Source organism: Prinia subflava, chromosome 20 (genome assembly GCF_021018805.1).
Source record: "Prinia subflava isolate CZ2003 ecotype Zambia chromosome 20, Cam_Psub_1.2, whole genome shotgun sequence".
Classification (NCBI taxonomy): Eukaryota; Metazoa; Chordata; class Aves; order Passeriformes; family Cisticolidae; genus Prinia; species Prinia subflava.
Genome location: NC_086266.1, coordinates 4,250,310 through 4,276,975, shown reverse-complemented (window position 1 = coordinate 4,276,975; position 26,666 = coordinate 4,250,310). Strand labels below are relative to the sequence as shown.

Sequence of the window (26,666 nt, the reverse complement as noted above, 5' to 3'; positions counted from 1 at the left end):
CCCTGATCTGCTCACAACCCAGAAAATGTCTCCTGAGTCGCTATCTTATCGTCAGGATCAGCTGCGCCATAGAACCACGTGTTGGGCTGAGGAAACTGCTGCTCCTCGGGGCAGGCAAGGGGGACAGGGCACGGCAGAGTTCTGGCAGTGGCTGGCCTGGGAAAGTGCCAGGTCCAGCACACTGCTCTTAATTTGTGTGGCGAGGCAGCTCTCCTGGATGAAGTGAGATGTGGTGAAGCCAAAATGCTCTTCAGGAAGCTTTATTTGGTTTAAAATGCTTTATTATCAAACACTGCTTCTGACTTTGTCTAACTTTTAACTAGCCTCAGTTCACCTCTGTCTTTATTTTAAATTCAGTGGTACTTTGCACAAAGTGTTCTCATCAGCCAAGCCACTGCTGGGTTTGTACACAGAGTGGTTTAGTGTTCATCTGTCTCATTTCTTTACTGTCCAAGATGAATCTCAGGGGACTGGAGCTCTGAACCAAGTGGCTTCAGGCTATTCATCTGGAAAGCAGAGCCACTTAGACCTTTGTAAAGAAAATAATTTAGTAATCAGTGCAAGAGGCCAGTCTCTAAGCCAACCCATTTGGAAAAATTGCCAGTGTAGTAACTACAGAGATTTTATGGCAATAACACTCATTATGTCCTTCCATTATTGCCAGAATTCCTCTTCTCTGCAACTTCAGGACCGAGTTGGTTTTGCCCTAACTTCAATGACCCTGTGCATTAGAAATTCTTTGTACTTTGGGATTGAGCTGGAAATTGAGCTGCTGACCAATAGAGGCAAAGCCACTGGGAGGTGAGGAGGACACTGGTGCCTCCCCAGCTCTGTCCATCCTCCCTCAGGAGCAGGGAAGGACCCTGGTCTCTGCTCTCTTGTACAAAGGGGGGCAGTTAAGGGTGTGTTCAGGCCCTTCCCTTGGAGTTTTTCCTTATTCTCTTTGCAAATGAGAAGACGTCTGTGGTCCTGAACACATTTAGCAGTGTTGCTTCTGTACCTTCCAGCCAGGTAGGATGTCCTGCAGTGCTGGATATCAGCCAAACACAAAAACTAATTTTCATTTTGAAAAATCTTTCTGGCAAACATAAATCTTGGGGTGAAACACAGCATAAAATAAAGTGAAGGGGAGACTGGTCTGTGGATATAATGTTAATGCAAGGTTTTGGCTGTATGGCTTTTAGCTTTGCTTGTGTTTTGATTGCCCATGGTTTATAATACTTTGAAAGCATAAGGATTAGGGTACAGGATTGAGTTCCTGTAGCTGTGCTAGTGAGGTACTCACTGCTCCTTTTTCACATGCCACTTAGGGGAAATTTCTGCAGAGGTTTGCTACCCTGACTTTTTTGCTGTGGGCTGCTACATGGAAAAGATGTGGGGCACAAGTTCCCACCAAGTGGGAGCAGTGGGACAGGCGACCTGGGCTCTCCCATTTCAAACCAGGGAATCTCCAGGCACCACTTCCCCCAGCAGTTCACAGCAAGGCAGTCCAGCCTCAGCACACAGATCAAACCTACTGTTTTGCCATCTTGGTTTCATGTGGTAAAGGTTACTGCCAAGTTCAATTAAATACTTGGAAAAATAAAAGGAGGAGCAGAAGTGATGTGCCTTGAGGCACAGAAGCCTTTATGGTGCCTTTCACAGGCTCAATTGCATTGCTGGCAACTGTCTTCAGCATTGTTTTTGAGCAATGCTAGTGAGGAGGGAGCAGAAAGAAAATAACTCTAAATTGAAGTGCCCTAAAGGCTCATCTAGAAGATTTTCAATAGCTTCATAAAAGCTCTGTACACTTAATCTAAAAAAATATAGCAAAATGGTTTATCTCCTTTGCATGGTCTTGTCTTTCAGCCTCTTAAATTTTGTTGTGCTATCCTAGTCCCTTGAAATTCAGAGACGTGTTTTGAAGCTTACATACAATAAAATCAGTAGTTATGGATCTTGAAGGATGTTTTGAGCAGCAGCTCAGCAGGAAGACAAGGTCTGCACACAAGGTCAAGGCTCCAGGGATGTCTCCCTGGTGATCTGAGACTTGGGAAGTCTCAGACTGCTGCAGCACATCCTCCCCTGATGGGTGGGAGTGATTTGTTGGGATCTGACCAAAAATTAATGATAAAATAACTTTCTGGTGGGGAGACTGAAAAAGCTTTAACATCACCAAGCCATCGTTTCTTGTTGATTTTAACAGCAAAGAATTGTACTTTTGGAGAGGATAACTCTTCCCACAAAAGCCCATGGTTGCTGTCCAGCACTAGAAGCACTCTGAAGAGCCACACAAGCTGTTTCTGAGGGAAGCATTTCTCAGTGACAGCTGCACAAGAATTTGCTTTGTGCATTTCTCAGGAGGGAAAACACTCCACGTGATCATGGACAGGGTTCAGCGCGTGCCCTGCTCATCACCTGGTGGGTGGAGGTGGGGATGTCCTGCTGTCAGTGCTCAGAGAACAGGAGGAGGGGAAGCCAGCTCCAGCTGGATTTTGTACAGAGCTATTTGTTTCCGAAAGTGCCAGCAGATTTAAATTACTGCTGCGGTTGTCAACAAGTTCCCCGTGCATATTCTGTAATGATGAAGGCCCTTGGAGGTTTTGGACTGCTTCTGTTTCTCAGCGTAGCTGCAGATTGTGAACATAAGGGTTGCATCTAGTGATTTAAATAATTAATTGAAAGGCAGAGGTTCCTTTCCTTCTGTGCACTTTGGGTAGGAGCATTCCTGCTGACTCCACATTTGAATCACAGAATATTCCGAGTGGGAAGGGACCACAAGGGTCATTGAATCCAGCCCTTCAGTGAATGCAGGGATCAAACCCTGACCTTGGTGTTTTTAGCACCAGGCTCTGACTAAGTGAGCTCAGCCTCTGTCCTCTTGCTGCTGAAAAGAACAGCGTGGTCAGGTGGATATTAACTCAAACCTTGTCAGCTCTTGCACTTGACACGCAGTTGCTCTCAGAAGCAGCTGGTGCCTTGCTGCTACCAGCACCAGAGTGTTTTGTTTGATGACTTAACATGTTGTTCTATTAGGAACCACTTGTGGATTTGAATACAGATGTAGGATGATAGTTTTTGTAATTTAAAATAAAGAAAGGTAATTTCCTCAAATTCCAAACATGCCCATGGTGAAACAGCCCGTGTGCTGTTCCTGATTTGCTCTGAAGCCAAGTCTAAGCAGGTTGTGTTCCTTGTCTGGGCAGTGCAGGGCAGTGACTTTGCTTTTATTTGGCCAAGTCATTCAGAGCATCAAGAAGTTTCAGATTGATAGGATGCCCAGTGTTTATAGAGCTTTATCTCTGGAAAAGAGAGAAAAGTGTGAGTCCTGCTCCATTACAAAGACTGCTGCTTTTTGTGCTGAGCAGAGATGTGCTTGTTTCTTTGTTTCCCCATTGGAATTAACTGAAACTCTTTAGTGCTGATTCAATTAAAAGCATCTTCTCTGTATATTTTTATGATATTGCAGAAAGCCTTATCTGGTACATTCCAGAAGAGACTTTTCATCCAAATTTATCTCCTGCTGTTCTTGATTCTAGCTGGTATTAGACACTTCAGCAGATCCTGTATATTCAGGTTTTTTGGACAATATAACAAGGTACACTTAACATTATTGACCTTTGATTTGGGAGTGGATGTGGGGTAGGTTTCATCTTACATTTTTTCAAAAGGGATTGCAATTCTTACCTTTTGCAAAAATTCAGCTGCAACAAAGTGAAAGGTTATGTGACATAACCTTTTATTACTTGGGTTTCCTTCTAGCCTTGTTTTCTGTGGTTTTATATGGCTGCAATTTCATTGTGCTTAGAGTGCATAGGAGCAAACCCAGGACTATTATGCTTAATCTGAAGGCCTTGAGATCAAGCTTGCTTTGGATGTCTCAAGAGAGTTAACAGTTGGTTTTGAATCCTGCATGTAAAGTTTAGGTATTAATTTAGCTGCTAGACTGCCCTAAAGCTTCAGCATTAATCAGGAGTCAATCAGTAATCCTGGCTTTCCCGAACTTTTGTAAGTTTACAGAGTTATAGAGCTTTCTCTGGCAAAGAAATTTCTTGATCTTGTTAACAAGGAAAACAAGAAGCTTAAAGCTGAACAAAAATGCAGTGTTGTTGTTTGGATTTTGATTCTGTTTTTAATTTCCAGGGTCTGATCATACCATGCTCCCTCAGTTTGCAGGCAAGGGCATGAAATGTGTCTCATCCACAGCACCAGATTGGCCCCAGCCTGTGCTGGGGAGACTGGGTGTTCTCAGGCAGTCGTGTTCCTTATCTCCTCTCTTTTCTCCCTAGTATCTTCCTGACTACGAGTGCCTCTTAATTGGCTTCTTTCTTTTAATTGACCATCTCTCCTTCTGAATGGCAGTCAGTGCTGACCTGCTTTCTCTGTTGGAGATGCAGATTATTGTAGCTCGTTTGAGACAAGCTGTTAAAAAAAAAAAAAAAAGAGAAAGAAATTCTAATTTTTCTGGCTTGTGGGTAAGCAGGATCTTAAATGCTGCAATTTGCTTCACAACTCCCTTCAATGAGCAGGAGGGGGCACCTACCTATTTCCTTAAGCTTAGCAACTCTAATGCATCCCATATGGACAGGCATGAAGGAATTTTTTCTAACTTCTACATTTCTGTGCTGGTTTTAATACTTCATGGGCAGGTAAATCAGCAATTTTAAGTGCAATGTGTGATCATCACCTGTGATCGTGTAGCAGAGGTCACCCAAGGCTGTGCTTTGAGCTGAAGCCGGGGTGTGCTCGCTGTACCTTGAGAGGTTTTTCTTTCAGCTCGCTGCTCAGCAGACCTTTCCAGAGGCTTTTCCTGCTTTATTCTTAGCTTCTCCTGACACCCACAAATGACTGCAGGAGGAAGGGTTATCTGCATTGCATCACAGCTGTCAGCAAGCAGGGCTCCTTCCCTTCCTTGGGGCAATCCCAGCAGAACCCCGACCCTCGCCCGGATTTAATCCAAGGGATGAGGCTGACTCACAGTGCTCTGTAAACTTGTGGGGGATCCTTCCCTAAAAGCAGCAATGTGTTGATGTCATCCAAAAAAAGAAAAAAAGCTCCTGTGAGTTATTTCTGTCCATTTGGCAACCTGCTCTCTTCCTCAATTAAGCGCCGCAGCGCCCTGGTGTTCCGGCAGATTCGTTGCTGCTCAAACCAGGTATAGGATAAAAAATGACTGTATTAAAGAAGATGTGTGACCACACAAAAAATGATTGCTGCAGTCTGCTCTTAAATACATTGGTTTTATAGCTTTGAGCAGCCTGGAGAGGCTGGGAGGGTGCTCTCCCTGTCTGACCTCTCCCTGGGGTTATCCTCTCTGACTGAGTTTCTCAGGGCTCACACCCTGCCGTTCTGCATGGTGGGAGGGGACATTAGGAGATCCTACTGGATGCCAAAGCAGCTGATGGCTTCAAGAGGAATGACATTAGAAAGCAGCTTGTTATTATAATGGGAAAGCAGTAAAGACCCTCTCTTCATACCTTGTAAAATGTCCTTGGGTTGGCTTTGTGAAAGTACAAGGTGATACCTGCAGGATTTTGGTGTTGTATTTCCACTCAGCACAGAAGTGCTGATGGCCCCAGACCAGGTCAAGCACACAGTCACTGTGGCCTGGTCAGGGACCATCAAAGAGCAGAGATTTGGCTGAAATTGTGCAGATAAAATAGCAGTATCCATGGAACTATCCATCACCCACCACAATTCTTTGCCTCGCTATCAGGCCAGTGAGGTTTTCTTATCAAAATCCTCATTGTCACTGTTGTGTTGTAGTAGGAATTAAGATAGGGCTGCTGAGCTAGGGACAGACAACTTCCTACAACATTTGCCATGACAACACCTGTACTGGAAGTAAAGAGTGCTCAATTCTTAAGGCTGTGTTTAATATCCTGCTCAGTGACCTTTTTAAGAGAGCTGAAAGTGCTAATGGACAGGGTAGTCTGTGAAAGGATATGTGCTTTTAATCAGCTTCCCAATAGTAAGATAATAAAAGCAATAATCCTTTCAGGATTCTGCTTCTATGATCTCTATCTCTATTTTCCAAGGTCAGCAAAGGAGTAAGTAGAAGGGAAGATAAGGGAAGATAATCTTCCAAGGAGTGGAACTGTAGAGAAGTGAAAAACATCACACCCACCAGATTCTGCTTCCAGCTCACAGTGAGGGAGTCAAACCATGCAGAGAACAGACTCTGGTTTCACAGGGCACAGGTCACAGCAAATTTCCAGTGCAGCATGAACTTCAGCTTGTGGTCCCAAGCACTGTTTGATACTTCTAGACTGAGAATTTGGACTTTTTCTTCTTAACAAATTATGGCTTGAAGGAAAGGAGGAAATTATTTTTATAGTTGATGGTTCTGATTTGGTTTGGCTTCAGTGGGTTTTTTTAGTTTCTTTAAAACCTCTACAGAAAACACTCCACTTACCCTCCAAAAATTATCATCTGCTGCAGGTAAAAAGAAAACCTATCAACCACTTTTAGAGAATTGCTTTAACTTAATAGGCTGGATGCAGCAGCAAAAAGGTGTCATTTAAATATCCAACAGAAGTTGTTTCTGTTCTCATCTGTGGTGAACTCTACCCCTCAGCAGCAGCCATCCCTTTTCCCTTGTTTTGTATGCAAGAGCCAAATCAGCTCCTCTGAGGTGCCCAGTGACAGGACAGGGCCAAAGGAACACAGGGAGATCCATCAGAATAGAAGGGAAAAGTTCTGTGCTGTGAGAGAGAGCCCTGGGACAGGCTGCCCTGGGAGGTGGTGGAGTCTCCCAGAGGGATTCAAACCTGCCTGGATGTGCAAAGCTCCTGTGCAAGCTGCTCCCTGTGAACCCCCCTGAGCAGGGGGGCTGGACTGGGAGACCCCCAGCCAGTCTGTCACTTTGGGACCAAGCAGCAGATTTTATTCTCCTGCATAGAAAATGCACTGCATTTTTGTCTAGGCCTTGATTTTTCTTTCTTTAATGTTGATATAAGCAGAACAAGCAAGTCCTGGAACAGCACATAATTATTTACCGTAGATGTTTTGGAAAGACGTAGCAAAGTCCCAGTTTGTAGTACAAGGTTTATTTTGATTGCCAAAGCAGAGCTCTTGTCCACACCCAGTTCTGCTCCTCTCCCAGCTCCTGGGGAGCTCTGCAGGCAGTGAAGGGCTCCTGTGATGGGCAGCCCTGAGCCACACGTGCTGTGTGTGCAGAGGTGACACAGAAGTGAGGAGCAGTGCTAATGGCTTGTGGGCAGCAGGATTAAACATTCTTTCACATGCCAGAAGAAATCTTGGGGTCTAATTGGAACTTTTCACATCACAAAATTTAATTTACAAAATTTAATCCCTTATTATTCCAGCCTGGGAACTTTTTCTTTGATTTGCTGGCCATGTGCTTTTTCTCTCTAGAGCAGTACTGTCTGTGTTGAAGCCTGGTTTTATTGCATATCATGGCACTGTAATGATTATTTTTTTTTGGAGTACCATGCTGTGAACATCCAAGCCAAATTGTTGACAGTCTTAATGTGTTTTGGAGCAAATGCATTTCCTGAGGTACAATGTGTTCCACGTTATCCTTCAGTTAATATATCAATTCTTCTGCCTCAGGCAGAGATGTTTAGGCTTATGTCTCTTGGTTGTTGATTTTAATTTGAATTCAGTTATGGACATTGAAGAAACCTCCTCAGACATTACAATTGCTTTAAATTCACAACAGGAATGGTCCATGAGCCATCAGACTGTTTTCAGACATTCCCATTGAATGCATCTACCTTAGACTGTGCCAGGCAGCTGTAGAGTATTGGACAGGACAGCAGAGATATTCAAGTTACATTGTAGTTGAATAAAACAGGCAATTAACTGCTGAGCATTTAGCTGCCCTTAGAAGGAAGGGTCCTGTGCAGGTTTCCCCACCCTGCCTTCACTCATGGCTCCATGCTCCCTGCACTTCTCTTGCTTTAGTTTTGGCCTTCACTGAATCCATTTGTGACTATTTCAACTCATTAATTAGCTGGGAAATAGCCCAGCTGAGAAAAAACAATGAAATAACGAAAAAAAAAAGAAAAAGAAAAAGCCCCTGGGCTAGTGAGCTCATTCCAAGATACTGAATTTCAGGCGTGAGGAATAGCCAGTCCAAAACATGGCCAGAATCCTGTTTTCCCTCTGGTGTCTGATGGAACAGCACCAAAGCATGAAAATTCTGTGAAATAGCCATAACTGTCTTATTTTTATCATCTCCCTCTATCTTTCTGTTGCTGCCTCTAGTGTGAGAAGCAGAGGGGCTATCAAAGAGCTGCAGTTTGATAGAAGAGTGTGCTTTGCTCTCATGGCTGAGCTAAAAGCTCAAAAACCTCGAGTGTGAGCAGTCCAGGTTTCTGCAGTGAGAATCCAGGCTTGAACCCAGCTGGGGGTGTTGTGTCTGCTCTAGTGCATCTCCCAGATTTTATTTCCAAGGTATCAGGTCTTGATTTATCTGCTTGTGAATTGAGCATAAGTATGTTTACCTGTACAGACAGCATGTGCCTGAAAAGCTCTTTGAGAGCCTGAGATAATAGAGAACCTGTAATGAAGGAATCCTGCTAAATTAGCTAATTAAAGCTGTTAGGCTTTCTGTAAAGGTTTTCCTTTCCATATATTGGTGTTATAAAGATACTTTGATATATAGGCAAGGTGAATTAGTTCACCTAAAGAAAGAACATGTCTAAAATGTGGTTCTGTGGTTCCTCTCTGTATCTAACACAAGCTGATTTCTAAGATGCAAAGCCAAAAGAAACCCAGGTTGTTGTGTTCTCCATTTTGCTCTTTCTTTCCCATCCATTTTGACAGCTTGCATGGCTCCTGCCACTGGCCAGGTATGAAAGCAGAAAGTTGGCTGTGTTAGTCACAGGACACCTTCAAGCCTGGCTTAAAGCAAGACTTGCTGAGGATTTTGTGGGGAGGCTTCTTCCCCATGACCCTGCACCCACTGTGCAGTTCCCAGAGCTGCCCTGGCCCCGTTGGATGGGTCCTGAGGCTGGTGAAAATCCATCAGTGTCATTAAGATGTGGAGCTGAGCTGATTAGTCACGCTGATTTATAGCAGTGACTAATGGTTGGTGAACTTCTGAGTGCAATTGGAATTTTGGGCAAAGCTGTTTGCTCTGTGGCACTTCCCTGCTTTTGCATATGATTGAAGGAGAGTGGCCTTTTATCTGTAGGTGAAACAATTTTGGCTGCCCTCTGACAGCTTCTCACAAGGATACTGAGACTTGAGACAAACATGAATCAATTGGCTTCTGAGAAAAATTCTGAGAACTGGCTCTCTGCCACTCTGCCTGGAAATGGGACAAAAGTAATATCATTGCTCCATTCTCTTTCACTTTGCTGAAAATTTTTCTAGCCAAAATCCTCAGGCTAGAAAAGCAGTCCACAAAAAAAACCAAAAAAAAACCTCCTCAGCAATCTGGTTTTGTTGTCAATAATGACGGGATTTAGGATGGCAGAAAAACCCTCAGTACTTGGCTTTCCTTGGTGAACCCAAGCAGAGAAATGTGGATTGAACAGTCAAGTGCTAATCTGTGAAGAGCAAGTGGTGTGATTTTTTGCCTGGGGAAGAAATGATGGTGGGGTGTGAGTGATGCAGAGCAGGGCTGAGGGCTCTGGAGCCAGCGGCTCCTGCTCACACCAAGGAGCTTCAGCACCCATCACTGCCCCCAGAACCTCCTCACCTGGGAAACCTGTGCTCCAGGGAAGCTGTTGCTTCAAAGGTGTGTCCCAGGTTATTTAATCTGCTTTTTTTCCTGCGTGTGTGGAAGAGAGGAAAAGGTGAGGAATGCAGCAGGACAAACACTGCCCGGTGGTTTGAGGCTGGGGCTGCACCTGGGGACAGCAGAGGGTATTACCTGCCAGAGGGGAAGATAATTTACCTTTAATGATACAAACACACTTTTAAAAAGTGTTAATAAGTTCCCAGACTCAAATTAAGGAAGTTTGTGCAATCAGCAGAGGGGCAGAGCCTGTCCTGGGGCTGGTGTGACACGGGGTGCAGTGTCACCTGCTGGTCCAGTGCCAAAGCTGTGACATTCCCAGCTCTGGACTTAACCTCTGCCAGCTGAAGCTCTGTGCATCTTTCAGCACCTTAAATTTTGTCTAATTTATTGACAGGATTAATATATTCATATTTCATAGCATTTTTGAAGATATAAAACCAGGCTCTGGAATGTAAAAATGCATTTGTGCAATTCGGTCTTTTATACTCAATAATGCATTTTTGTTTTTCCATTCTTGTTTAATTCAGTTTTGATTAAAAGGATACATCTAGAATTAACTATGTTCTTGCTAGTTTAAAATCATTTATTAATAATATATTTGGGCTTTGAACAGAGATTAAATTTTATTGTATTATTTACTTCTAGGCAGTTTAAAATTCTTAATTGTGAGAAAATTCTGCCTCGAGTAACTAAGTCTATAATTCTAAATTAAACTCATTTAGCTGATCTCTTAAATAATTAGTGAAACTGGAAATCAGATAAATGCTGATTCATTAGCATCTGGTTTTAGATCGTGAATGTAAGAAAATATGAATGGGAAGAGGATGCTAGAAGTGTGTCTGTTGGTAAGTAATAATTAGAGAGGGTAAAAGTAATTTGTTCAAGATTTAAGATGGTGATATTCATTTTTTTTTCCACAGTGAAGCAGAGCTAAGGAAAGATTTCCATTGTTATAAAATGAAAGTTGGAGTCATCAAAACTTCTCTGAGGACCATGAACATATTGAATAAACTTAGATGAATCGGTAATTTGTATTGAATAAGAAAAAATAAAATGTATTGATTATTCTTTGGATTTTCATCTGGGATTTTGGGGATTGCATTGCAGAACTGGTGAGAGCAAGATGAGGCAAATGAATTGAAACACAGCAGAAAATGAAGGAAAAGCTTGAAGCTTCACACCAGCATAAATTTCTCTTGGTCTGATATGTCAAGGACAGCACACACTGTGTTTTTGTGGCTGCTTGGTGTGAGCTGCTGTTGGATGCTGCCACTTCTCCCATCTGCAGGATTTTCTTCAGCTGGTTGTTTGTGAAGGATTGGCTGGGGATGTGGCTTCTGATCCTCATTTTTTAACCCTGAAAATGTGGGAAGCACTCCCTTCATCTCACTCTCTGCTCAGCAGAATTACCTCAAGGATAAGAGCTCTCTCTGTCCTTAACTCATGAACCCTTTGTTATATTTTCTCTCGCCTGTCCAGCTGCAGAGGGAAGGGACAGAGAGAGAAGCTCTGGCATCCAGCCAGGGCCAACCCTCTGCAGCTTGATCTGTGAAGTGCAGGAGTGACAGGATCCATGACAGGATCCACGACAGGATCCACGACATTGTGTGCCTGGCAGGGGTCACTTTGTGCTACAAGAATGTCCAGGAATCTTACATGAAACACCAGAAGAAATCCCACTTTTAATAATTTTTTTTAAGTGTTGGATCTGCAAGAGACCCGCAGCAAACCAACACCTCTGCTGTTTTTGCAGTGCCTCTCTCCCACACATTGCTGTGCCTTAGACAGCAGAGAGGGATGTTGCCCTCATCTGTTTGGAAATTTATTCTCATTCCTGGCAGCGGGGTGGGTCCCCAGGTATTTCACACGGGTCCTCCCCACCCTCTCTGCCCCCCTAGAAGGTTTTATCTGCACAGTGATTGTTCTCTGAGCTGGGCTTTGGGGAGCCAGCAGTGCTGGTGTGCCTGTGGAAGAGCTGAGCTTTAGGTGCCAAAACAGAGCTTGGGCAAGCTGAGATGAGTGCACTGGAGACTCTGAGGCAAGCTGGAGGTGAGGGACTGCAGGCTGCTGAGGTGAGAACTCAGTAATGCATCCTGAAACTCCTTGAAAAAGGGTGTCAGAGATACCATTGACTTCAGAGCTGTGGGAAGCTGTTTTTGCTCTTGCTCATGATGTTGGCATAAGCTAGAGATGGCTGAGTTTTTTCTCCTCTGCTTTGGATCTAGCGTGCAATGAGTAGTTTCCTCATCCTGTAGTGAGGCAGTGCTGTCACTGCAGTGATTCATCACCTCACTATTGTTTTCTACACGATTTGTCAACCCAAAACCAACTGTAAGAAAATGCCCAGTATGGTCACAGGATGGGAGAAACACTCAATAAAGAAATGAGGTCTGTAGATAATTAAAGATTGTGCTCATGGGAAGTACATTATGGAAATGACCAGTCATGTAAATATGTGGGTAAAATTCAGAAGTCCTGAAAAGTAAATGAACAAATAGTGATGGACTAACCATTCAGCTGGCCCCAGGGTAGCCCCTGAATCTCTGTGAGCAAATATTTATGAGCAGAATTAGCCCATTTGGCTATACAGTCTGTGCATTGTGTACTTGCTTCCATTTGCAATAAATATGCACAAACCCTCTACATTTCAGCATTATACTCACAAATCCATGCCCTGGGTCTACGGGCTGTTTGGTGATGCTCAGTGTAGCTTGGTGCTGAGCCCAGACTCCAGGCTAGCTCTTGAAAAGGTGACCCAGCAAGTGGACTGCAAAGCTGTGCTCAGGTTCCACAGTTGTGGTTTTTGAAAGGTGAAGTCCCAGCTCTCTCCTGCTGACACCTACTTACTCTTTCAGTACCCTCGTTGAAGAACTGTAATTGTTTGGGAAAACTCAGGCTTCCTTCTTTAAAGCTTTTCTTTTTATTGGTCATTTTAAGAGTAACTAAATACATCATAATACAGTTTCAATAGCCCTCTGGCAGAAATAATTTCTCGTAATGTAGGTGGCCTTTGTCATGTTTTCAACATACTCAAGAAAAATATATTCACAAAGTTTCAGAAATGTGAGGCAATGTGGGTTTTAATTTTGCTGCTTCCTTCCTGCTCCCCTCCTATCTGAAAACCTGAGAGAGATGGAAAACCCCACACTCCCAATTTCAGCAATTTATTTTGTAGATACCACAAACGGGATCCTACCAGGTCATGGTTTTCTTTGTGTGATTCAGTCTCCCCGGCTGAGTGTTCTCGAGGGTGACCTCTCTGTAGCAGAAAAATCTCAATTATTGCTTCCATCAGAGGTTAAACAAGTTGGCATCTTGAGCAGCTTGGAGGCAGTGAACTGTTCTGAGCAGAGCTCGGCTCCCGGCGCGCATCCCACGCGAGGCTCTGCGCACAAACTGTGAGCTGTGTTCTTCATGCTCCAGGGACCAGGGAGCTAAGAAACATTTCCCGCTGTACAGAAACTCTGTGAGTGATACCTGCCAAAACCACACACGGATTGTCACATTTTTGGGGCTCTGCTCTGTTCTGTTTGCCGGGGAAGGCATCGCTTACGGGCGGAGTGACACCTTGGGAACCTCAGGGCCACCGCGGAATGAGGCTCCCAAAAAGGCAGCCCCGAATTTCTGCAAGTTAAATAAACTTTGGGGAAGTTCAGAGGACTCTTAGTTGAACTGTAACTCACAGCAACACGTTGAAAAAAAAATTATCAGGTAATTATTAGAGAACAATAACATTGTTAGGCTGATTGGGCTATGCACCAAAGGGCTGTCAATCATGGTTGTTATGAAAAGCAGAGCATTTAGAGGCTGTCAATCATACCTGTTTGTAAAAGCCAAAGGACTTCAGAAACTCTTACTCCTGAATTTACCAACTGCAGAATAACAAAAGCACCAGAGTCTCATGCAGACCCATATTACAGTTTATGCAGAAGCTCTTGCGTAAGTTTATGCCTTTATTCATCTGAAAATATCTTACGGCACTGGGAATTTGGAAAGGTTTGTTTTTCAGTTAGCTCCTTTATAGCACTGATTTTTTTTTTTTTTTTTTTTTTTTAGGCTGCTTAAGTGTGTCAAATCTCATAACAAAAAGTAACTTTTGTTACATTCCTTTGCTGTGAAGCAAAAATGTCTGAGCTAGTATCCAAATAGCAGAGAGCTGGTGCTGGAGCCCTTCAGCTTCTTGAGGTTCACACATTTCTGCATACCCAAAACACAGTAGCAAACAGCAGCTGGAGAATTTAAAAGGATTCAGGAAATCCTTAACATGGAGGTACTTACCTGTAAATGTTGTGGGAAATAACCTGACAAGGAGCTGTGGAACCTTTGCTTTTGAGAATAGAGTTGAATGTACATACCCACGTGATTTAAACCAAGAATATAAGTGAGTTGTTTGTGTGTTCATATTGTGTTTCTATTTCCCTTCCCTTCCCTTCCCTTCCCTTCCCTTCCCTTCCCTTCCCTTCCCTTCCCTTCCCTTCCCTTCCCTTCCCTTCCCTTCCCTTCCCTTCCCTTCCCTTCCCTTCCCTTCCCTTCCCTTCCCTTCCCTTCCCTTCCCTTCCCTTCCCTTCCCTTCCCTTCCCTTCCCTTCCCTTCCCTTCCCTTCCCTTCCCTTCCCTTCCCTTCCCTTCCCTTCCCTTCCCTTCCCTTCCCTTCCCTTCCCTTCCCTTCCCTTCCCTTCCCTTCCCTTCCCTTCCCTTCCCTTCCCTTCCCTTCCCTTCCCCTTTTACATTCAAATTGTGCAGCTTTTGTGAGGAAATCACTGTCTGAAGATACATTTCTACATTTGAAAGTCTGTGCTGTGCATCACCCCACTGTGCCCTGGATTTGGAAGTCATCTCATTTTATAACCGAGGCCAGGTGCAAGCATGTGTCTGCGTGTTCAGTGTTTACAACCCTGCTTGAAAACCCATTTCTTACTGAATAAAACATGGGTTCCTATTACTGTGAAAGGCTTCCATCAAGGAACCAGTGTAGTTTGGGTTTATCTCAGAACCCCTGGGGCTTTCAGCAGGTTTCTTGCAGCTCTGGGCCCTGCGGGAGCCCCAGCATGAATAACTGTGGCATTAAACATTACCTAGGCGTGAAGATTTTATTTATTATTTCTCATATTGGGAGCTTCATGTTATCAGACCCAGCATCAGGAGCTGAGTACTGATACCTTCCACCCTTGCCAGAAGTTATTATTGCAATTATTAACTCGGTGTCCTTGAACTGGGCACTTTATTAATCCTGGAGGGAATGAAGGAAGAGAATGGGGAGCAGTCTCTGCTCATGGCTTGGCTGTCTTAGACAGATGTAGAAAGGAAAGGAAAAGAGGACAACCTGCCCAAAGCCATGCAGTGAGCTGATGACACAGCCAGAGGCAGGAATTGCATCTCTGCACCCTTCAGAGGAGTTTCTGAGGTGGGCATGGCCCACAGCACCTCCCCGGTGGAACGTCCTCAGAGCATCATCCTGCCAAAGCAGGAGCTCCACTCGCACAATGGGTCGTTAATTCAGTGAGTTATTAATGCAAATGTTAATAATTGAACTCAAGTGGTTAATGAGTTTCTAGAGAAAAGATCAAATTATACTCTTCAGATGCGGAGTTAGAATTTTGCCTAATTAGAAGAAATATGTTTTTCCCGTGAGGGGCAGTTGCTGAAGTGACAGTTTGGAGTCTGTTGTGACAGCATTTGCAGAGATGGGTGCCAGCCAAGGAACAGAGCTTTTTTAGTATCTCTGATAGCATAGTAGTTTCTTTCGGAGGCATAATTATGTTGCATTCTTTGCAGAGTTCATTAGGGAAAGAAAAACAAAGAACTTGTGTTCCATGTGGTTGATGTTCACACATTTTTATCTTAGTGTGATAGAAGAAGCTGTTGGATCCTGAGAGTAACATGGTGTCTCTCTCTTTCCCTGCTAGCCTAATAACTCAACCAGTGCTAGATGGAAAGAGCTCTTCTAGCCCACAGCTGGTTTGTTTTTTTTTTCAGAAGTCCATCTTTTTATTTTTTTTTCCCCTCAGTTAGATCTCAGAATGTGTAAAAATGTTTGAAGGCTTATGTAAACTAGAAATCTCATCCAGAAATAAGTTCGTGGAACTATTCCCAACCAGCTCCAGTAATAATGATTTCCTCCCTTACATCTTACCAGCAAATGTGGTGAGCAAATCCACGAGTGAGGTGCTGCAGTGGTGCTGGCACCCCTAAAACACAGCCTGTGCCAGGGCCCAGAGGAAAGCTCTGTGCAAGAGCTGCTCCTTTTCTGACTCTTGTTTTATGAAATCTTCTAAACCTGGGACACATGCTGCAGGGATTTTACGAGGTAATTTCTTAGAAAAGCCCAGCCAAACCTCCCTGCAGCTCTCTGTCGGTTTATTCACACTTGCAGAAGCCTTTTCCTCTGCCTAGGGCAAAAAGAAACTCTTCCTGCTGCAGAAGCTGGAGAACTCACCAAAATTAGGTGGAGAAACATAATGTGGATTTAGTCACCTGGTAGTGCTGCTCCAACCTTTTCAGGAAATTTGCAGCATCCTCCCTGCAACTGAGGAAACTTTTCCAGCATGCAGGAACAGTGAAAATATTCCCTTACTCAGGGAATTTTCTGTCTGTAGCTCTGAGCCATGAGCTGTGAAGATAAATCACAGCAGCTGTGGCACATTTGTTCTGGAAAGAACCTGGTGTTACCCCAGGATACAGCTGTCACTGGGAAAAGGAAGGGTGGAAGATACTTTTAAAAAGTCACATAGGAAAATGATGCTCAGCATTGAATTCTTCTTTCCACTCTTCCAGGTGGAAAAGTTCTTACATAGATAACAGGAATTTGAGGCTGAGATTGTGATAAGAAAAATGCCCCAAGCCCAGAAGCCTATTGTTATTCTCATTCCTTTTTTTCCCCCCATTTACCCTTTAGATATTTTTTTAGAAAAAGAAATTATTACTGAGTTATTTATGAATGACAGGTGGATTTAGATCAAAAACATGTATGGATTATATATATATATATATATATAGGTGCAAATCTATTTGCATACATGTACAGGAAACTTATTACCTTCCAGCCTGAGCTGGATGGTGATAAATTGGGAAGAAATCTTAGTTTGACATGGCAAAGTGTTCTGGTAGGGCAGGCAGGCTCTGTTCTAAGATGACAAAAAACAGTGCAGAGCTTGGTATTCTGTGAGAAACCTCAAAAGCACCAAAGGGAAAAAAAACCCCAACGAACCAACTCGTACAATAATGGATATCCTGGCAGGAGGAATGGGAGAATTCAGGAATTCCCTGGTGGTTTGTTGCTATCACTGTATCAGCTCTGCAAGCGAGGCAGGTTGAAGCATGGAGGAAGAGAAGAAGATGGATAAGTGCACAGCTGCTGTTACTCAAAAATCAGGCTAAAGCTCATAAAAATCAGCACACCAGGCACACGGGGGTATGTATGGCTTTGCTTTTGATGGCTCTGTGTCAGGTATACCACAGCAAATGTGCTTCTTTTTACCTGCATTGATAAAGAGATTTTCTAAATAATATTTACCTAAGAAAATATTCATGAAATTCTCTCGAGCCCTTGTCTTGTTCAGAATTGTTTAGGATTGTATTCTTGGTGTACAGTTGGTATCATTGAGGGCCTCCTATTTTCTGACTTTACAAAGATTGTCAGAACAATAACCATGCAATCAGGAGTTCACCTCTGGTAAAGTGTGACCAGGGAGGTGCCTGTTGGGGTAAATAATGCAGTGCTGTTATTTGTGAGAGCAGCATTGGTGATCCTAAAGCACAGCTTAGGATTGGGGGCATTGCCTTTTTCTTCTGTGTGTCTCTAATTTTTATTTTGGCTCCTTTAATTTCTGTTGTGATGCTCACGGCAGAGATTAATTTATTCTCTAGAATGGTTCTAACCTAAGAACTAAGAACATTTCCTCACTAGTGAGGAAACGTGTTCAGCTGACACAACATCTGTGGGCAAAAGGCTGGTGGAAGTAAAACACACTCCTCTTTCAGGAGGTATAACCTGTGGTTATATTCAGGCTCTGTGGACTTTGGCTCATAAAAGGTTTCTGTTATGCTCTGTAAATATAAAAAAAAAATGTTCTGGATGTGGAGCTTTTAAAAAAATCTCATATTGAAGTTGTTGAGTGCAAAGTCACTGGCCTTAAGATAACTTTTAGCAACATGAGTCAAGTGCCCAAGATCAGAAAATTCAGAAGATAACACACCCTGCTTTTATATATATTTTTGCATTCTGTTTCTGAAGCCTTTAGGAAGTATATTTTTCTTGTTTTGTTTGCAGCCCTGAGACCTTCTGTCTCAAAGGACTGGAATTTAAAAACCCAAGACAGAAGACACTAAAAGACTTGCAGGGGAAACCTATGGCAGTACTGGACAAGTTTCATTTTTCCCAAAGCAATATGAAAGCAGGGCTGGAATAACTCACACTGCCATTACTTCTCATAGCTGGTCTGTGCTTTTGCAGCTTAAAAGAAAGGAAATAAAAAGGATTCATTTGGTATTAAATAGTAGCAAGTGGGAGCAAGAAGTATTTTGTTTACAAGAATTCCTTATAATCTTTAAAAAATAAATTTATGATTGAAATTCAGCCTTGTCCTGTATTTCAGTCATTCCTGTAAAAAAAGCTTATTCTGTGTTTTTCCTGTTTTGTGTTAAGACTCAGATCTGTGAAGGGCTATCTCCGTTTCTCTCCTGGGTGAAAGCAGAATGGAATATTTGGCTTTGATGTGATCTCTTGCGTTTCCTTGGTCTTTATTCATATGTTTTTAGAGAAGTGCATGATTTTTACCAGCAGGCCACCAAAACACCTCCAGTTCTCAAGAACTCAGCCTTGTTTTCCCAGCTTTTTCCAGCCTGCCCTGGTAAATGTTGCTGTGAATCCTCTCAGCTCTTCTGGAGCTGGGTGAGAGGTGACGCTGTCCATGAGCTGTGGGGCAGGGTGGTGATGTTTTCTAGATGAGGAAAAGGGTCTCAGTTTCACCCCAGGACCTTTTAAGGGAAGAACACCAGAAACTTCTTTGCTCTCCTGGCAGATTGGCTCAATGCCAGGACAAAAACACTGATGGGTCTCTTTAGCTGTTCCTCAGAAGTCTGGCTATTTTCCTTTGGGCTGCTTGCCAAAAAACCCACTTAAATCATTCAATACTTAAGGAAGAGCACGAGGCTTCTCAGCAAATTTTTGGGGTGTTTAGCAGGTGTGTGGGACCTGTCCCTGTTGGAATTCTGGAAACTGAGAATTTGGGGTTTTAGCATATAGTAATACATGTGAGTCAAGATTGAGGATTTTGGGCATTGTCTAAGTCCTTCTTCTTCACCTTCTTCTTCCTCTTCTTCATGGGTTTGGGTGGTTTTCTGTAATAGGGTGAAAAAGCTCTGCATTGCAGGCCTTGGGTGGTCATTATTGGGTCAGAAATATAAATAATATAGGTGTCATCTCATTATTGGGTAATTAGCACTCAAATAACCTTGGAAAGAGTCAGAGGTGCTCCATTTTACCTCATTTTCTCTAACTTGCCAGTTAGAGCTGATGCCTTGTGAGTCTGTGAATAGACAGGAGATAACAAACATCCAAATCTGAACACAAACCTGCATTTCCTGAGTATTAATCCTGGCCTTGGCTGAGAGAAAGGAAGCCAGAACCATCACAAATGGTGCCCTGTGTGAGGATTGAACTCACAGCCTTCAGTTCTACACTGTGCTTGGCTTTTGTTCTTTTGTTTTGTATTATTTTCTTCTTTAATTAAAACCTTTTTGCTTTTTCAAGACCCATTCAACCGTGCCATCTCACAAAGTTAATTTCAGCCATTTCTGTGAGGTGCTGTGGGATGGTTTTGGTTTTTAGACCTGTGAAGAAGAAGGAAGAAGAAGGAAGAGGAAGGAAGAAGAAGGAAGAGGAAGGAAGAAGAAGAAGGAAGAAGAAGGAGGAAGAGGAAGGAAGAGGAAGGAAAAAGAAGAAGGAAGAAGAAGGAGGAAGAAGGAAGAAGAAGGAGGAAGAAGAAGGAAGAAGAAGGAAGAAGAAGGAGGAAGAAGAAGGAAGAAGAAGGAGGAAGAAGAAGGAGGAAGAAGGAAGAAGGAAGAGGAAGGAGGAAGAAGAAGGAAGAAGAAGGAAGAAGAAGGAGGAAGAAGGAAGAAGAAGGAAGAAGAAGGAAGAAGAAGGAAGAGGAAGGAAGAAGGAGGAAGAAGAAGGAAGAAGAAGGTGAAGAGGGACCTAGACAACACCTTAAGTCCTTTATCTTGACTCACATGTATTATTATATACTAAAATCCTAAATCTAAGTTTTTTACTCCGTGAGATCACACAGTAGTATTTAAACTACACACTTACAACCCTTGCACTATCAATCTCAGGAGCTTGTTCTAAGGCCTCAAGTCAAATGTGGTGCTTGCTTGAGGGCCAGCACTTTTTAACACAGAAAGCCTGAAATTTTCAGCTTCCAGGGCTCTAAAAGTGCTGCACACCCTCAGAGTGGGGCTAAAAGCACCTGGCTCTGTGAGAGCCCCAGCAGGGTTCAGGGTTTTGTCTCACCCTCCAGAGCAGCAGCAGATCTCTGTGCTGGCCCTGGAGCTCACAGCTCTGGGTGGGGAGTGCAGCCCCAGGGTCTGAATGAACCCCGTGCTCTCATCCAGAGCTGGGCCTCGTGTTCCAGGGCTGCTGCTCTGCCACACGAGGATGGCATTTTTGGCAGAATAAAGCCCTTCTGCATCCAAATTACTACAATTGTGCTTTTATCTGGAAAGCACAGAGTATAATCTACTTCAGTTTTCTAAATGAGTTTAATGCTATAGAAGCATCAAAGAGAAAAACTTTTGTTTGGTATTGTTATGCCTTATGAATCCTCAATGAAGTTACAATCCCTGGGTTTTGGTAGTTGGGTTTTTTTGGCTTTCATCCTTAGTTCTGTGCTTGAACAATGTCTGTCCACCCACACAGCTTTGCTGGGGAAGTGAAAGCAGGATTAAGTTAATATTTCTTTACTTTCAGGGCTCTTCTCTGCCCAGGACAGAGTTGTCTGCAGGTTTTGTGGGGCTCAGGTCCCTGCATTTGGTGAAGTTTCTGTGGCTTAGGTGAGTGTATGCAATGGTAATAATTCTTGCACCATCCCTTGGTCCTCAGCAAATGTAAAGTCTCTCAACTTGGCAGTAATGAAAGAGATTTAAGGTAATGTGTCTTAATTTGTGCTTGCCATCAGCTCCAACAGGATCCTTTTGTGTCCCATGCTTAGTTTTGATTGATACAAACTGCTGCAAGAGGATTTCTTGGTTTGCTTCAGCTGTGCACAGGTGACTTTCTCCAGTGTTTCAGAGATGTTTGGTTTCTAACATCTTCCATCTCAACAGCTCTCACAGCCACAGATAAACACTGGTTCAAAACGCTCAGTTTTGCTCAGAAGCTGTAAACTGATATTTCTACCCAATCTGTTTAAGGAATGCTGGTTTCCTGATCCATCCCTGAGGTTTTTAGCAGCTTATATGGTGAACAGTCCTCCTTTCTTGTACCATGGTGGGTGTTCCCAGGTTTTGGTAGTGGAATAATGTTCAGCTGTCTGTTTTGCCAGATCTTCTTCCTTTCTTTGAAGCTCTTGTGAAGTGCTGTGCAGTGGCACATCACCACCAGCAGTTTTTGCTGTCCACCACTCGATGATGTTCTTGCCCAAAGGGGTTTTCCATCACAGAACATCACCCTGTTTTCTGTCAGTGTCTGTACTGAGCTCCTTGCTTTTCTGACAGCTCAGACTTGCAGAATAAAGTAAGATATTGCTTTCAAGGGCATTGAGAGCTCTGCTGTAATTTGGAGCAGAGCATTCTGCCTAGGGCAGTCTCATGGAAACTTTAACTCTGTAACTGGAAACCTGGTTTGTGTCACACTCCACGCAGGAGTTTTCCTGCAGTGGGGTTCAGATGTTCACATATTCAGGTGTTCACATGTTCACATGTTCAGATGTCTTGGGCTTCTGCATCCCACTTCTTCAGCCTCAAGTGAGGGGCACATACCAAAGGAGTGAACTTGTTTTTCCTTCTGGGAGTTCCTCAGACAGTTCACTAAAGGCCCTGTAAGCTGCAGGTTTGAGTTCAAACCCAGGCACCTCACACATCAGCCGTGTGATGTTCCAGTGCTGCTTCTCTGAGCTGTTGAGGAGGCAGCCAGGAGTGCTGGCAGCAGGGTGTTGTGCTTGGCTGAAGGACAAATTTCAGCCCCACAAACTGATCCCCAGCATCTGCAGGCTGGGCCATGCTCCTGTTGACCCATGTGGATGAAGCTGATTTCAGCCTCACTGAGTATCTACTATCTCTGATTTCTATTTGGGCTGCTTTAGCTTGATAAAACTGAGATCTGAAAAATGTGTAGGCTGCTTTTTTGCTCTTTATCCCCAAATCTTCTCTGAGGGTCAGATGTGTATGAGAGAAAAACATTGCCAGTATAATTTTTAAATTACATGATGATATTTGTTAGGTCACCTGCACAGGGAAGTATTTTATTGCCTGTTAATTAATGGAAGTAACATAATTATTTCAGTTTTAGACTACTACTGTTTATGAAAGTGTGTTTGTAATGGTTACAATGCCTGGTGTAAAGTTGCTTAAAATATTGATACTTATCTTCAGACATTCTCATGATCATTTGTTTGTACTGGTAGCGGTTTGGGAAATGAAAATGTAAGATACAATTTACTGTCCCAGAACTTGAGAGGTGTTTGTGTTATTGCACAAATATAGCCAGGGCTAATTCTACAGCTGTTCCAAGTTGGCTGATACAGGGGACAAGAATTCCCTTCATCTGTAATGTGCAGGAAATGGGAAAAAAAAAAAAGGTAGTAATACAGGAATCAGGGCTTTGGGCTTTTGCTTCTTGACTTTCCTGTTTGGTATTGGGTGAACAGGAGAGCATAATTCATTAATCCATCCTGCAGAGCAGTTGTGTTTATTTGTCACAAGGTGTGTGTGAGCATTGGGAATCCCAAAGTGCCCTTGGTGCAGCTCAGCACTGACAGAGCTGCCCCCAGCCTGGCTGTGGTGGGGTTATCCTCATCCCCATCCTGACCACAGAGGTAATTAATGGCCTCAGTGTCCAGAGAGATTTCTCTGCTGCTGATTCCCTGGCTCCCCAGCCTCATTTGATGTCTCTGTGCAGTGCTTGCTGTGTGCTGTGGTTGTATTTTATAAATTAAAGCAATTTCTGCCTCAAACTGCTCCAGCATTTGAACTTTGGCAAGGAAGGGACACACTCCTTGCTCAAAGACTTCAGATGTTGCCTCCAAAAAGGCTTTTGCTGGACTCACTGGACACAGCAAAACTCTCATTCACTTATGATCAATAGTGCCAGCACCCAAATTGTTTTGGTTTGTGGTTAGTGAAGTTGTTGGAGATCACAAGGCAGGGATGATGGACTTGCCCTGCTGTTTCTGATGGAGCACTTCCCTCGTGTGCAGGGCTTGCTGCTACCAGAGGAGCAGAAGCGTTTCTCTTTCAAACATACTTTCAGTGTGTGTGGATTGTGTGCTGTTTTTTTTCCACTTGACAACTGGTGGTTTGTCACTTCCTTAACTCTGAGCTGTTCACAGAGATATTACGTTGCTGACAAAGTGGAAGCAATTTAGTAATCACTCGTGAGAGAAAATCGACACCATTAGAGTTCAGCTGTCTTTGTTTCAGCCATTAAAATGCAGACACTACCCGATTCATATATAAATTGCTATGATAGTTTCATTATTTTTTCTCAGTAGGGTTGAATAAAAATGTGTTTGGTGCCCTCCCTTTGATATAGCCCTGCTGGTGTGACCCCTGGAAGGACAGCCTGGTCCCCTGATACCATATTTTACATGGGAGAGCTGCTTTTGGGTCTTTGACCCCACACAGCAGCACCTGAAAACACTGCTGATGCCCCGAGAGGTTTCACCCACATTTTGGGTAAACTTAGGAAGGATATTCCTTTTACAAAGGAAGTGCCTGCTTTGGATCCTGTTTGAATTTGTAAATGCAAGTTTTCCTTCTTAGACTCTCACTGAGACTAGAAGTAGTCGTTTACATTTCTTTGTTAGCCTTCATATTTTCTCCATTGTTACGTTGCTGATTTTGTCTACAGCTTCTCTCCTACTTCCATGTTCTTCTCAGTGGTCCGAACCATTTTGTTGAATACAACCAAGCACCTGCCTGCTCTTTTCAGCAGCTCAGGGCTGCTCCCTCTACTGCAGGTTCAGCTGGGATCGTACAAAACCCTTATTCCATGTGCACTCCCATAAGGAGAAGCAGCTTAATCCAACTTAAATCAACTTTTACAGACCTCCTTTGCCTTCCACGTCGTGCTGGAAAATTGTTGAGGTCTAGAACATCCCTCTGGCCACCCTGGAGGGTTTAGAGACCGGACAGGGGGTCTGGGGTCTGTCCAAGGGGCTCAGGCAGCCTCACACAGAGCCCAGGAGGGCACTGCCTCTGATCCCTGCCATGGCAGTGAATGCCCACATTGTATGAAGAATCACAAGCTGAGAGAATTCAAAATAAGTAGTATTTAGTTTACCATAGAATGTAAATGTAGAATCTAGGATTTTTAGTATATGGGGCTGAAGAGACAAGATGGAGGAATTGGGGAGTGTCCCCTGTGCTCCTTGTTCTTGCTCTTGTCCCCCATCTTGTGCTGAGTTGGATTTTAGAGATTGGCTTAGAGTAGAACTGACATGTTAGCATAGGTAGTAGGTATTGGTAAAATTTTGTAAATAAAAAATACGTCTGGGACAGGGGTTGGGTCAGGGGTTCTGTACATAAGGTGTGGGGCTCTCTGACCTGCCCAGTCCCCCGCGTGTCCTGCTCTGCTGGGGACGCCCTGCAGAGCTGAGAAAGAACTGAGATAATGAAGAATAAACAACCTTGGAAATGTGCACTGGCAGACTCAACGTGTCGTCTCTACCTCTGGTGTGTAACACCCAGGGCAAAGACAAGACTGAAAACCTGATTACCTCTGGGAACAGCAACCCAGAGGAAACTCCCAGGGAACAGCAACCTTGGGGGAACCCTGAGCACCTTGGGGAACAGCAACCCCATGGAGAATCTCAGGGAAAAACAACCTTGAGAGAAAATGAAGCATTTTCCATTGTGCTCTGTGTCCCTGGTTCCATTTTCCCTGACTCATGTATTGATGTCACAGATGACAGTTTGTGTCGGAGCAATTTGCTCCCATGGAAATGCCTCCTCACACATGCGCTCCTCGCTCCTCTGCTTACATAATTTGGGAGCTGTCAGAGCTCTACCCCAGCACTGCCCATCTGTCTGTTCTCTCAAAGTTAATGAGCCTTTCTCTTCCTGCTCCAGGCGTATTACGCACCCTGACTTATTCATAGATGATGTTTATTAAAATTGTCAAATGCTTTGGAAATTGAATTATTTCCCTAAATAAAGAGCCTGCTTCTAATCACATTGAAGAGATGTTTCAACACAATTGTCCTGTTTTCTAGTGCAAATCAAGAGTGACTATACTGAGCTCTGTCTGGCCCCCTAGGCATTGTCATTTAATTGAAAATACTTGTGATTTACTTTAGTGTAAGAGCTCAGATATGTCCCCTAGCTTGGTCTGGGACAAGCATCACAATGCAGAATTTATCTGGAATAAAGCATCCTGATTAAAGTGGCCTCTTATGGCATGAAGCAGTCAATGTGTGATGGGGATGGAGGCAGGTATTTGTGTGCTTTTGGAGTGGTGGAGCATACAGAAATCCCTTGCTTGCTGTATCTGTAGCTTGGATTATATTTGTCTCTTTCATGTCCCACTTGTGCCTACATATGGCTCAGATGCTGAAGTAATTATCTTGGTTTCCAACTGATAAACTCATAGTTTACAGCCAAATTCTTTTAGTTATTCATGGGTTGAGTTATCTTATTTCATTATTATTTGATTCGTTAAATCCTCAGTCATTCTGATTTTTCTGTGTTACATTCCAGCCTTTACTGATGTGAGTGTTGAATCTTGGTTTTGAATTACCAATATATTTAAGTCCCAAAGTAAAAGTTTCGGTTAGAAAACATTAAAAAGAAACAACCCCCCCCCCCCCAATTTACTATCAAGACCAAACCTTGCCATCCTCAGCAGACACCTCACTTCCAGACCAGGGTTTGTTTTTTCAGTCTAATCCATTTTCACCTCCTTTGCAGTCAATACCGTGGCAGCTTCACAATTGCTCTGTTCCTCTTGTTCTCTGGAGTTTACATAATAACTTCCCTGGTGCCACCATATCAAATGGTTTAATGAAGTGTAAGTTAAAGACACTGCCTCTTTTTTATTATTATTATTTTATTTTCCTAAAGAATGAGGTGTTACAGAACAGATGAACAAAATCCCAAGACACCAAGCCAAGACTTACAGTGTACATCTGGGAAACTCATGTTGCCTTTCACAGCACTTTCCACACATCTTTTTGTCTCAAATTTTCCTTTTAAATCTGTTCTAAATTTTTGCCTGGTTAAGATCAAACTAAGAGATTTATAATTGTGTGGATCATTTTCTATCTTTAAATAAAAGGCTTGACATAGACCAGTTGCTTTATCTGTTTCAATCTTAGCTTCTTTGTCCTTTTCCTGTTTTTTTCTAATACCAGTTTTTAAGAGTTTTATTTTCTACCTACTTTTATCCTTAGAGTTTCCATTAGTACAGATTTATCAAAATATTCAGTTACAATATACTTACATCAGAAAAATCTTGGCTTTTTGAATTTATACTGTCAGCCATCCCCATTTGGGTCTGTATGGGTCAATTTTCCAAGAGAAAAAAAAAAAAGAAATTAAAAGGAAAAAAACCCCTATGAGTAGCTACATTTTCTATGTAATTATTATATCAACTGTTGCTATGCATGAGATAAAGATAAGTCAATTAACTTATGAATGTTTCAATAATCCTTTCTGTGACACTGCACAGGTATGTGAAAACACATATTTAATTAAGCTATTAGAGTAAAAGCCCTGAGCCATTTGTCAGTTCATTAGGCACATTTTTTATTACACTT

General features: G+C 43.1%; 1 protein-coding gene across 2 annotated transcripts in view; it reads left to right on the top strand.

Annotated features, from left to right (window-relative positions):
- The window catches only part of HTR2C (5-hydroxytryptamine receptor 2C), a 205,872-nt gene that overhangs the window by 132,959 nt on the left and 46,247 nt on the right, over nucleotides 1-26,666 (top strand). The gene's annotated exons all lie outside the window — the stretch shown is intronic.